This window comes from Bidens hawaiensis, unplaced genomic scaffold (genome assembly GCF_021521415.1).
Source record: "Bidens hawaiensis isolate Kalapana, Puna unplaced genomic scaffold, B.hawaiensis_p1.1 tig00027055_1, whole genome shotgun sequence".
NCBI lineage: Eukaryota > Viridiplantae > Streptophyta > Magnoliopsida > Asterales > Asteraceae > Bidens > Bidens hawaiensis.
The window spans coordinates 139,442-149,201 of NW_027494354.1; the positions used below are offsets into that span (position 1 = coordinate 139,442).

At 31.4% G+C, this 9,760-nt stretch overlaps 1 long non-coding RNA gene across 1 annotated transcript; it reads left to right on the forward strand.

Annotated features, from left to right (window-relative positions):
- Positions 1 to 2,251: 2,251 nt before the first annotated feature.
- Positions 2,252 to 3,004, forward strand: LOC143574519 (uncharacterized). Its single transcript, XR_013142609.1, has 3 exons — positions 2,252 to 2,306; positions 2,401 to 2,837; positions 2,918 to 3,004. It is a non-coding gene; the product is annotated as an uncharacterized LOC143574519 (long non-coding RNA).
- The last annotated feature ends 6,756 nt before the right edge of the window (positions 3,005 to 9,760 follow it).

Below are 9,760 nucleotides of genomic sequence, written 5' to 3' on the forward strand. Positions count from 1 at the left end.
ACTTGAAACTTTCACCAAGAACACTTTCTAAAACTTTTATGAAGATTTTGCCCAATTCTTTTTATCTTTTTCTTGTTTTGTTAATTTTGTGAACTTTCTTGTCAAGAACACTTGTTTTCTTCTTCTCAAGATCAAAACCCAAGGTTGTGATCCAAAAACCCTTAACTAGTGAGCCGAACCTCTGATACCAATTGTAGGTCCCAATGTGGGTGGATCTAACAATAGTCTTGGATCAACCGAGCTTAGTGCTAGCGGAAATCACACTAAGCCACCTAAGCGGTCTCGAATCTTGAGATGTTATTTTCGATTAGTTTGAGAGGAAGAGAGAGAGAGCCGAGAGATAGAGAGAGTTATGACAAAAGGTTTTCTTTTTGAATATCAACTACTACTATTACATGCACTTGCAACTTCCTACTTCTCATGGCATGCTTCCTATTTATAGGGAAGCATGCATGAGAAGTAAGTCACATCAATTGCCCAATGGGCTTTACAAAATTATTTCTCTTGGGCCTAAAATATACAAAGTAAACAAAATGACCCATTTCATAAACATCAATACAAAAGACTAACAAAAATCAAAAGGGACCTAACAGTTAGTTTCTTGTTTAGGTGAAACTAACACTCACAATACCAATCTTAATCCACTTATTATATATTAAGCCCAATCTTTTTTTACCCATTACCCAGTTGAGTTATTGGGCTTACAGGCCTTTTCATTTTGTTACTTGTTAGGGCCTACAGACTTTTTTATTTCGCCTCGACCGAGTCATTTGTGATGGTAATGGGGCTGGGGCGATGGTGGTGTGGGTTAGTGATCAATTCCCATTTCTGTGGTCATTCAAATTCAAAATCTTTTCATAAATTCCAATCGTATTAAATTTCAGTTTCATTAAAAAAACAAATTGTGCAAACCAAACACAACCTATAAGAAAGGTGCATGTTTACAACTGAAATTTTCAAATGATATATAGATTCAACTTTAAAAGGATCATATTCAAAAATAGCAACAGAAGGCACAGATGCTGTTTCAGCGGAAATAAACACAATTGAAGGAGAACCAAATGAAATAGAATTAATAGTGCGTAATGATGCAGTTCAAACAGAAACCGAAACAATAAATATAGACACACAAAAGACTGATGCCAAGAAGCAGTTACATGAAGCGACTATAAAGGGGGATTGGTTAGAAGTAGAATCTTTACTCAAGAAGGAGAAAGGCCTAGCGACAGACGCAATCAGTAATGATGGTAGCACCACACTTCACATTGCGGTCAGAATAGGTCATAATGATTTGGTGAAAAAATTGTTCTTATATATTGATAATGAAGAAGTACTTAAAAGAGAGATTTGGATGGAAGCACATCGCTTCATATTGCTGCAATTGTTGGGAACTTGCATGCAGCAGAGCTCCTTGTTAAAAAGAACCACAAGTTGTTGCGAATTGAAGACCACGAAGGTCATAAACCATTGCAAAAAGCTTTCAAAAATATGCATCTCGATACCATCGGATTTTTGTTGAAAGACATCAATGATAATAATGACGGAACATCTTCTTTTGGACCTCTTCAGCCTGTTGACAAAATTGCTGTTCGAGACCTTCTTGTTAATGCCATTTCGGCAAAACATTATAGTAAGTAGGCTATATATAACATAAGGTTGTAGCACAGAGAGACAATGGTTTGAATAGCGACATTTTATTATTATTATTATTATTATTATTATTATTATTATTATTATTATCTTTTTTCTAGGTTTAGCATCAGAGTTGGTGAGTCAGTTTCCAGATGATGCTGCCAAAAGTGATGAAGTACTCATGGCAATAGCTAAAACCTTCCCGAGTGGGCTAGACTCTGTGGAATCACTTATATATCCTTGTATGTTTCTAATATATATGAACAATTTCATTAATTTTTCTTTTTTTATTTTCTTTTTAATTTTTCTTGACCTCTATTTTAGCTCTGGACAAGGTTTTGGACCTACTGTTTAACACAGCAATGATTACTTTGTTCCTTTTTTGGTTTCCTTTGTGCTGCTTAGTGGACTTTATTGTCAACCGACATAAACCTGATTTTGACCCGAGCCTATGGCTATTTATGCTTGTGGTAGGAACAAGTAAGAACACCTCAAGAACTAATTGTTTATATTTTAGCTAAAGTGAAGTCAACTTGTGATGATGTTTTTTTGTGCTTGTGCAGTACCAGCCATGCTTGCATCGCTGTTGACATTTATATGCTTCCTCGTGTTGACTGTGTGTTTCTTATTCCTCTTTCTGTATTCCCTCTGGTGGAAGGGCGCAAAAAGAATATGTAAACACAATCCTTGTCAAGTTAGTTCTAAGATGTATCTTTCTTAATAAAACAATTCATTCTCTTTTCTAACTAATAATTTCTGTTATTTCAGTTGGACCCATCAAGCATATTGAGAACAAAAAGAAGGAATGGGATGAAGGGAAAAAGCTTCTAGAATTGGTATGTGATGAAATAGACAAGTTGGAGTACTCCGGTACTCATCACCCCTATTATACCCGACCAATTCTTGAGGCTGCATCACAAAATGCTTATAAAGTTGTTGATGAGATTTTATTTAGATCACCTGAAGCAATTCAAAGTACAGATGAAAGTGGGCATGACATTATTCATTTAGCAATAATAAACCGTTCGGAAAAAATCTACAACCTTATCTATGACATTGGTAAGCGCAAGACTGTTTATAGAACCTATACAGATTCTTCTAAAAACAATATCGTGCACTTGGTCGGAAAATTGGCCCCTTCAAGTGTACTTAATGAGAGAACAGGTGCAGCATTACAAGTACAACGGGAGCTTCAATGGCGTGAGGTACAGACATTATAAAATAAACTATTAATTATTAGGTTATTTTCTAGTATAATAACAAAGTTAAACTAACTATGCGATAGGAAGTGAAAAAATTTGTGTTTCCTACATATATCACACAAGAGAACATTTTTAAGGAGACACCCGAAATGGTTTTCCGAAAGGAACATGCTAACCTGGTGAGGGAAGGAGAACAGTGGATGAAAACCACTGCAGAGTCATGCAGCATCACTGCTGCACTTATTACCACGATCGTATTTGCAGCTGCAATCACCGTACCTGGTGGAAGCGATAAAAAAGACGGGATCCCTTTGTTTAGAAAGAAAATTGCATTCATTATCTTCGCCATATCAGATGCAATCTCGCTATTCGCATCAAGTATGGCACTACTAGTGTTCTTGTCTATCCTAACGGCACGTTTTGCTGAGAATGACTTTCTAGTCAGTTTACCAAGGAGATTGTTTATTGGACTTTTCTCCTTGTTACTTTCTACAATAGCCATGATGGCTGCCTTTAGTGCAACCTTGTTCCTTGTCTTTGGTGATGGAAAACTATGGATGCTTGCTCCAATATGTGGATTAGCTTTCATTCCGATTGCTTTTTTTGTTAGTCTCCAATTCCCCCTCATGGTGGATCTTTTCAAATCGACATATATACGCATCTTTGGCAAACAAAGGAAAAGCATACTCAGAAGATTTAATCCAGATGAGATACGGTTGCGTTTTGGTAAGTGAAGTCGATACATATTTTCAGATAATATTGGGTATGAAAGATACGATTTTGCACATTGGTATTTAGTTGCAATTTTGGTGCTATGACATATATATATATATATATATATATATATATATATATATATATATATATATATATATATATATATATATATATATAATAGGAAGTATAGTTTTTGTAGAAAGGATGAGAAGTAATCTTGTCCATTGATTTTGAACATGGAGAGTTAAGATTAGTTTAGAGGGAATCAGGTGTAAACACAAAGTAAAGGGCATAAAGGGAAAAACACTATCATTGACTTTCTCTCTCCACATACAAGACACATGCTAAATTCCTCCATCATTTTAAAACGTCTATAACTTTTTTTACTACGTTTTTTTTGAAAAACAAATTCACCATAATAACGAGTGTCTTTTTATCTTTAATATGAGTACCATATTGTAATAGAAAAATTAAAAAAAATTAGTGGGTTTTTTACAAATTGTGTTTTACAAATTGTGTTTTTCATTGTGTTTTTTCCGTTGTGTTTTTTACATTGTACCATACAATTGTGTTTTTTATTGTGTTTTTATCATTGTGTTTTTTTTTTTCATAGTGTTTTTTACATTGTGTTTTTCGTAGTGTTTTCCATTGTGTTTTTTTCGGACTTTTCCAGCGAGGTGGTGACGGTGGGTGACAGGTGTGGTGGCGGTGGGCGGTGGAGTGGTGGTGGATGTAGGAGATGAGTGAAGATGTAATTGGGTTTTATGTAAGTGGGTTTTTGAAATTAATGTAAGTAGGTTTTGAGATTAAAGTAAGTGGGTTTTGATATAAAAGTGTTAAGACAAAAATATCCTCTTTCCTAGCCTTAGAAAAAACAAACTTCTTATTTGAACCTAACCCTATATATATATAGGGTTAGGTTAGAATAAAAACCAACTTGAGTTGTGAAAACTCTATAAATCCATTATCAACCACATGTTTTTAATTAAAGATTAAATCTTGCGGTCCACAATTAAAGTTAATAAAAAATGTAAAAGTTTATTTACATTTTCTCTCTCCTAAAAATATATATAAAAATTACTAAAAAAATATAAAAAAAATAGCAAAACATTTTTTTTTATGTTTTCGATGTTTTGTATTAAATGTAACATATATTACATGTAGCAAAAAAAAACCGATGTTACATAGAGTTTTCGCGGGTTTTCTCAACTCAAGAGGGTTTTCAAACTATACTTCTATATATATATATATATATATATATGTATATATATATATATAGGGTAAGGATCCTAAGAGAACCATTGGCAAATTGAGAACTTTGAGAACCATTTTGGACCATTAAAAAAAACCTCTTAAAAAATATTTAAAAAATTATAAAACAAAAAAAAAAACGAAAATTTTAAAAAAGTAAAAAAACCAAAATTCTTATATTTCATTCCGGTTTCATAAAAAAAATCGAATTTTTTTTTTCTTTTTAATTCGTATTATACCTATACATATATGTATACTTTCATTTAATGTCTAGTTACGTAATGTACACATATGTACATTATCATTTACCTTAAATTATAGATATGTGTATAGGAAAAAACATGTATAATAAAAAAAACCAATTTTTTTTTCTTTTTAATTCGTATTATACCTATACACATATGTATACTTTCATTTAATCTCTAGTTACGTAATGTACACTTATGTACATTATCATTTACCTTAAATTATACATATGTGTATAGAGAAAAAAAAGTGCGTACATATATGTACATGTAAAATTTAGCTAAACCGAGAATTTTTTTTTTACGTTTTGTTTTTTTTTTACAAACCGGGATGATAAATAAGAACATTAGTTTTTTTACTTTTTTTATTTTTGTGTTTTTTTTTTTTTGTTTTATGATTTTTTTATTTTTGGGTTTTTTTGTGGTTCAAAATGGTTCTTATAGTTCTCAATTCCCAAAAAGTTCTTACATGATCCTGATCCTATATATATATTTATACACACACACACTAGATTTTATCCCCCGTATTACGCGGGTTCGTTTTTAATATTTATATATATATATATATATGGATTTTAATTTTATTTATTGTAAGAAAGTTAATATTTAATATACTTGATGTTTGATGATAAAATGGTTTCACAAACAAATGATATGTTATAATATGGTTTAAAAGCTATCTGGGTTTGGTGATACCCATTACCCGTTTATTTTCTTTATTATAAAATTGTTTCTTAATTATAAATAATATCTTTTTTTAAATAAAATAGGATATTAATTTTTAGTATATCCCTATTTTATAGGATTTTCATATCAAATATTTGATGAGATTAATTTTTAATATAATGAGATATTATAACCCGTTTAAGAGCTATCTGAGTTTGATGAGACCTTTGCCCGTGAATTCGGGTCAAATGCGTGAGAAGCCTTCATTTACAAATAAAACAATATGATGGCTTGAAAGAATGGTTGTTTTACATTTTTCGTTTTTTAATATTTATTTTTTGACTTTTAATTTTCTTTATTGTAAAAAAGTTAATAATATACTTAAGCTATTATGATGAAATGGTTTAATAAATAAATTATATGTTATAGCCCGTTTAAAAGCTATTTCGATTTGGTGACCCATGGTCCGCTTATGTTTTTACTATAAAATTGTTTATTAATTATAAATAATATTTTTTTCTTTTTAAATTGGATATTAAATTTTAGTATATCCTTATTTTATAGGATTTTCATATCAAATAATTGGTAAGATTAATTTTTAATTTAATGAGATGTTATAACCCGTTTAAGAGCTATCTGGTTTTGGTAAGACCCATTCCCATGAATTTCGGTTAAATCAATGAGAGACCTCAATTTAAAAATCAAGCAATCTGGTGGCTTCTATAGAAGGGGAGAGCTACCACATCGCGACACGTAGGATTTTAGGGTTTTCATTTATATATATATACTAGATTTTATCCCCCGTATGACGGGGGTTGTTTTTTCATTTTCGTTTTCAATATTTATATATGTCTATTTGGATTTTAATTTTATTTATTGTAAAAAGCTAATAATTAATATACTTAAGGTTTGATGATGAAATGGATTCACAAATAAGTGATATGTTATAATCAGGTTTAAAAGCTACCTGGATTTGGTGATACCCATTACCCATTTATTTTCTTTATTATAAAATTGTTTCTTAATTATAAATAATATATTTTTTTCAAATAAAATAGGATATTAATTTTTAGTATATCTCTGGTTTATAGGATTTTCATATCAAATATTTTATGAGATTAATTTTTAATATAATGAGATGTTATAACCCGTTTAAGAACTATCTGGGTTTGGTGAGACCTTTACCCTTGAATTCGAATTAAATGCGTGAGAAGCCTTCATTTACAAATAAAGCAATCTGATGGGTTGAGAGAATGGTTGTTTTACATTTTTCTTTTTTAATATTTATTTTTGGGATTTTAATTTTCTTTACTGTAGAAAGTTAATAATATACTTAGGATTTGATGATAAAAGAGTTTCATAAATAAATGATATCTTATAATCCGTTTAAAAGCTATCTGGATTTGGTGACCCATGACCCGCTTATGTTTTTTACTATAAAATTGTTTTATTAATTATAAATAATACTTTTGTTTTTAAATTGGATATTAAATTTTAGTATATACCTATTTTATAGGATTTTCACATCAAATAATTGATAAGATTAATTTTTAATTTAATGAGATGTTATACCCGTTTAAGAGCTATTTGGTTTTGGTAAGACCCATACCCATAAATTTGAGTTAAATCAATGAGAGGCCACCATTTAAAAATTAAGAAATCTGGTGGCTTCCATAAAAGGGGGGAGCGACAATATCACGACACGTGGGATTTTAGGTTTTTGGTTTATATATATATATACACACTAGTTTTAGAGCTCGTGTCACACACGGGATAATTCAAATTATAAAATTATAAGTAAAACAAATAATTACATGGCGTATATGAAAAAAAATGTATTACATCTATGCTTGTATCAATAAAATGTGTACATAAATTGATTTTATTTATATCACAAAATTATATTTTTAAATGAACTTAATAAAAAAATGCTCGTGTAAAAACATACCCGAGAATATTTTTTTCTATTGAAAAATTCATTCTCGGTGCCATATATGTATAATTGAAAGAATTTTAGTTATGAACCAATTTCGGAAATAAAGCTTCTCATACGATAGTAATTCTAACCACTCAGTCTAAATACAAAAGGAGCGTCACCTTTATTGATATATTTATCAATTTACCACTCATTAAAGGAAAGTAGAACATTAAATTGTAACAATGGATGTTCTTCAAGAGCTATGTTTTTCTGAGCTATACCATGAAAATGATTTTGATAAGTTTCAGAGGCCTTTTCGACTTTGTCATAATGACAACATAAAAAATAGCATGTTAACCTATCCAATTTTGTGAATATTTTGTTTCATTTGAGCATAGTTTTCCATGACATGCTTCCCATACAACGCTCTGATCACAATTGAAGGAAAAATTAATGTTAACATAAATATTTCAAAATTGATAAAAGTTAGAAGCATTAATAGGCATGGGGGTGGTATGTTGAAAGTGTTCACAATCTTTTCTTACATTTTAATAGTTGAGGGAAAAATAGTCAGTTTGTCAAATCCCGAACCTTTTGATTATTTTTAAAAAAATGCCCTTAGAAATAAATTTTAAACCCGAACCATGTTTAAAATTCTAAATTTCATGCTTTTGACATTTCAAAGTCAATACTTTGAACCCATAACAAATTTGACGATAAATGTAGTTTGCATTCTCAAACTTTTAAAAATACTCAAAATTTTCATTTTTGACCCGTAACAAATTTAGATCTAAATGTAGTTAATTTGTACCAAATAATCTATTTACCAACTTTTGATCCATAATATCAAATTTAAGTTCCATAAAAAACCCGAAACAATTTTCATTTGAGAAACATGATTTGTTGTTGATTTTTTAAATTCACCAATTATTTTGAAATATGTAGTAAAATAATATGTTAATATTTATATTTATAAAAATATATAGATATTATATAAAAACAGTGTAAAAGGAAAGTGAATAATTATTAATTTATTACATATATTAGGGTAAATTAGTTTTGGAGGGAAAAAATTGTGAGAATTAACCAAAACATGACAAGCGTCAACATTTGTTTTACTTTATTAGAATAGGTAGATATGTATATTGGTTGATAATACGTCATGCTGATGTTAATATGTTATATTTCTGCTTATTTTTCACATGCTTAATGACATTAATTTGTATTTAAATGTTAATTACATATTGGTTAATTACATGTACAAACTTTAATGGAAGCTTTAATACTGCAACGAAAGAAAAGAAGAACGAGGAGCGAAACATACAACTAGCGAGAGGGCAGAAGAAGAAATATCTTAAGCTGCGTAAATGAGCTGTTACAAATTGAAGAGGTAGGTCCCAGCAGAGCCCGGTTGGACCCGCAAGACTCACCTTGAAGAGGGACGTCTGCGCAAAGACCAACTGGTTCCGCAGGACCCACCATGCTCAGAGATGAAGACCTTACGCGCATACGCCAGCTGTTCCCGCAGGAAAAGCCTCCCAATGGTGAAGTACCCCGCCTGTTCCCGCAGCTGCGGATACAAGCCATCAGCGGAGGCTACCCGCACTAATAGCAAGGCTACACGCACAAGGCACTAACTCTCAATAATTCAGTAATGTCACCTGAAGAAGGAATGAGCAAGCAGGGAATACTCCCGCCCAAATGAGCCAGTCCGTACGCTTCTGGAGGATCTTTTGTACTATACCTGCCAAGGTATGGAAAAAATAGACAAGATCTGACCAAAGCAGCGACAGCTCACTGACAACAGTACGACGAGGAGCACGCTCTAGTACTTAATGTAACTATCAGCCGCTGCCTACTCACCAACCCTTGTCGTGGCACGTACATAGCCTGCAGTTGGTGGAAAAGGAATAGTACACGGCCGGCCATGTCACTATCAGCCGCTGCCTACCCACCAACCACCAGCATGGCACGTGCGTAGCCCACAGTTTGTAGAAAAGAAATATTATACAGCTGGCTGTACCTGCTTGGAAACCTACCTTCGGCTATAAATACTCCAACACCTTGGAACGGTATGATCATCTTATATCTTATATCATATCTTATACCATCATATATCTGCTCTAGCT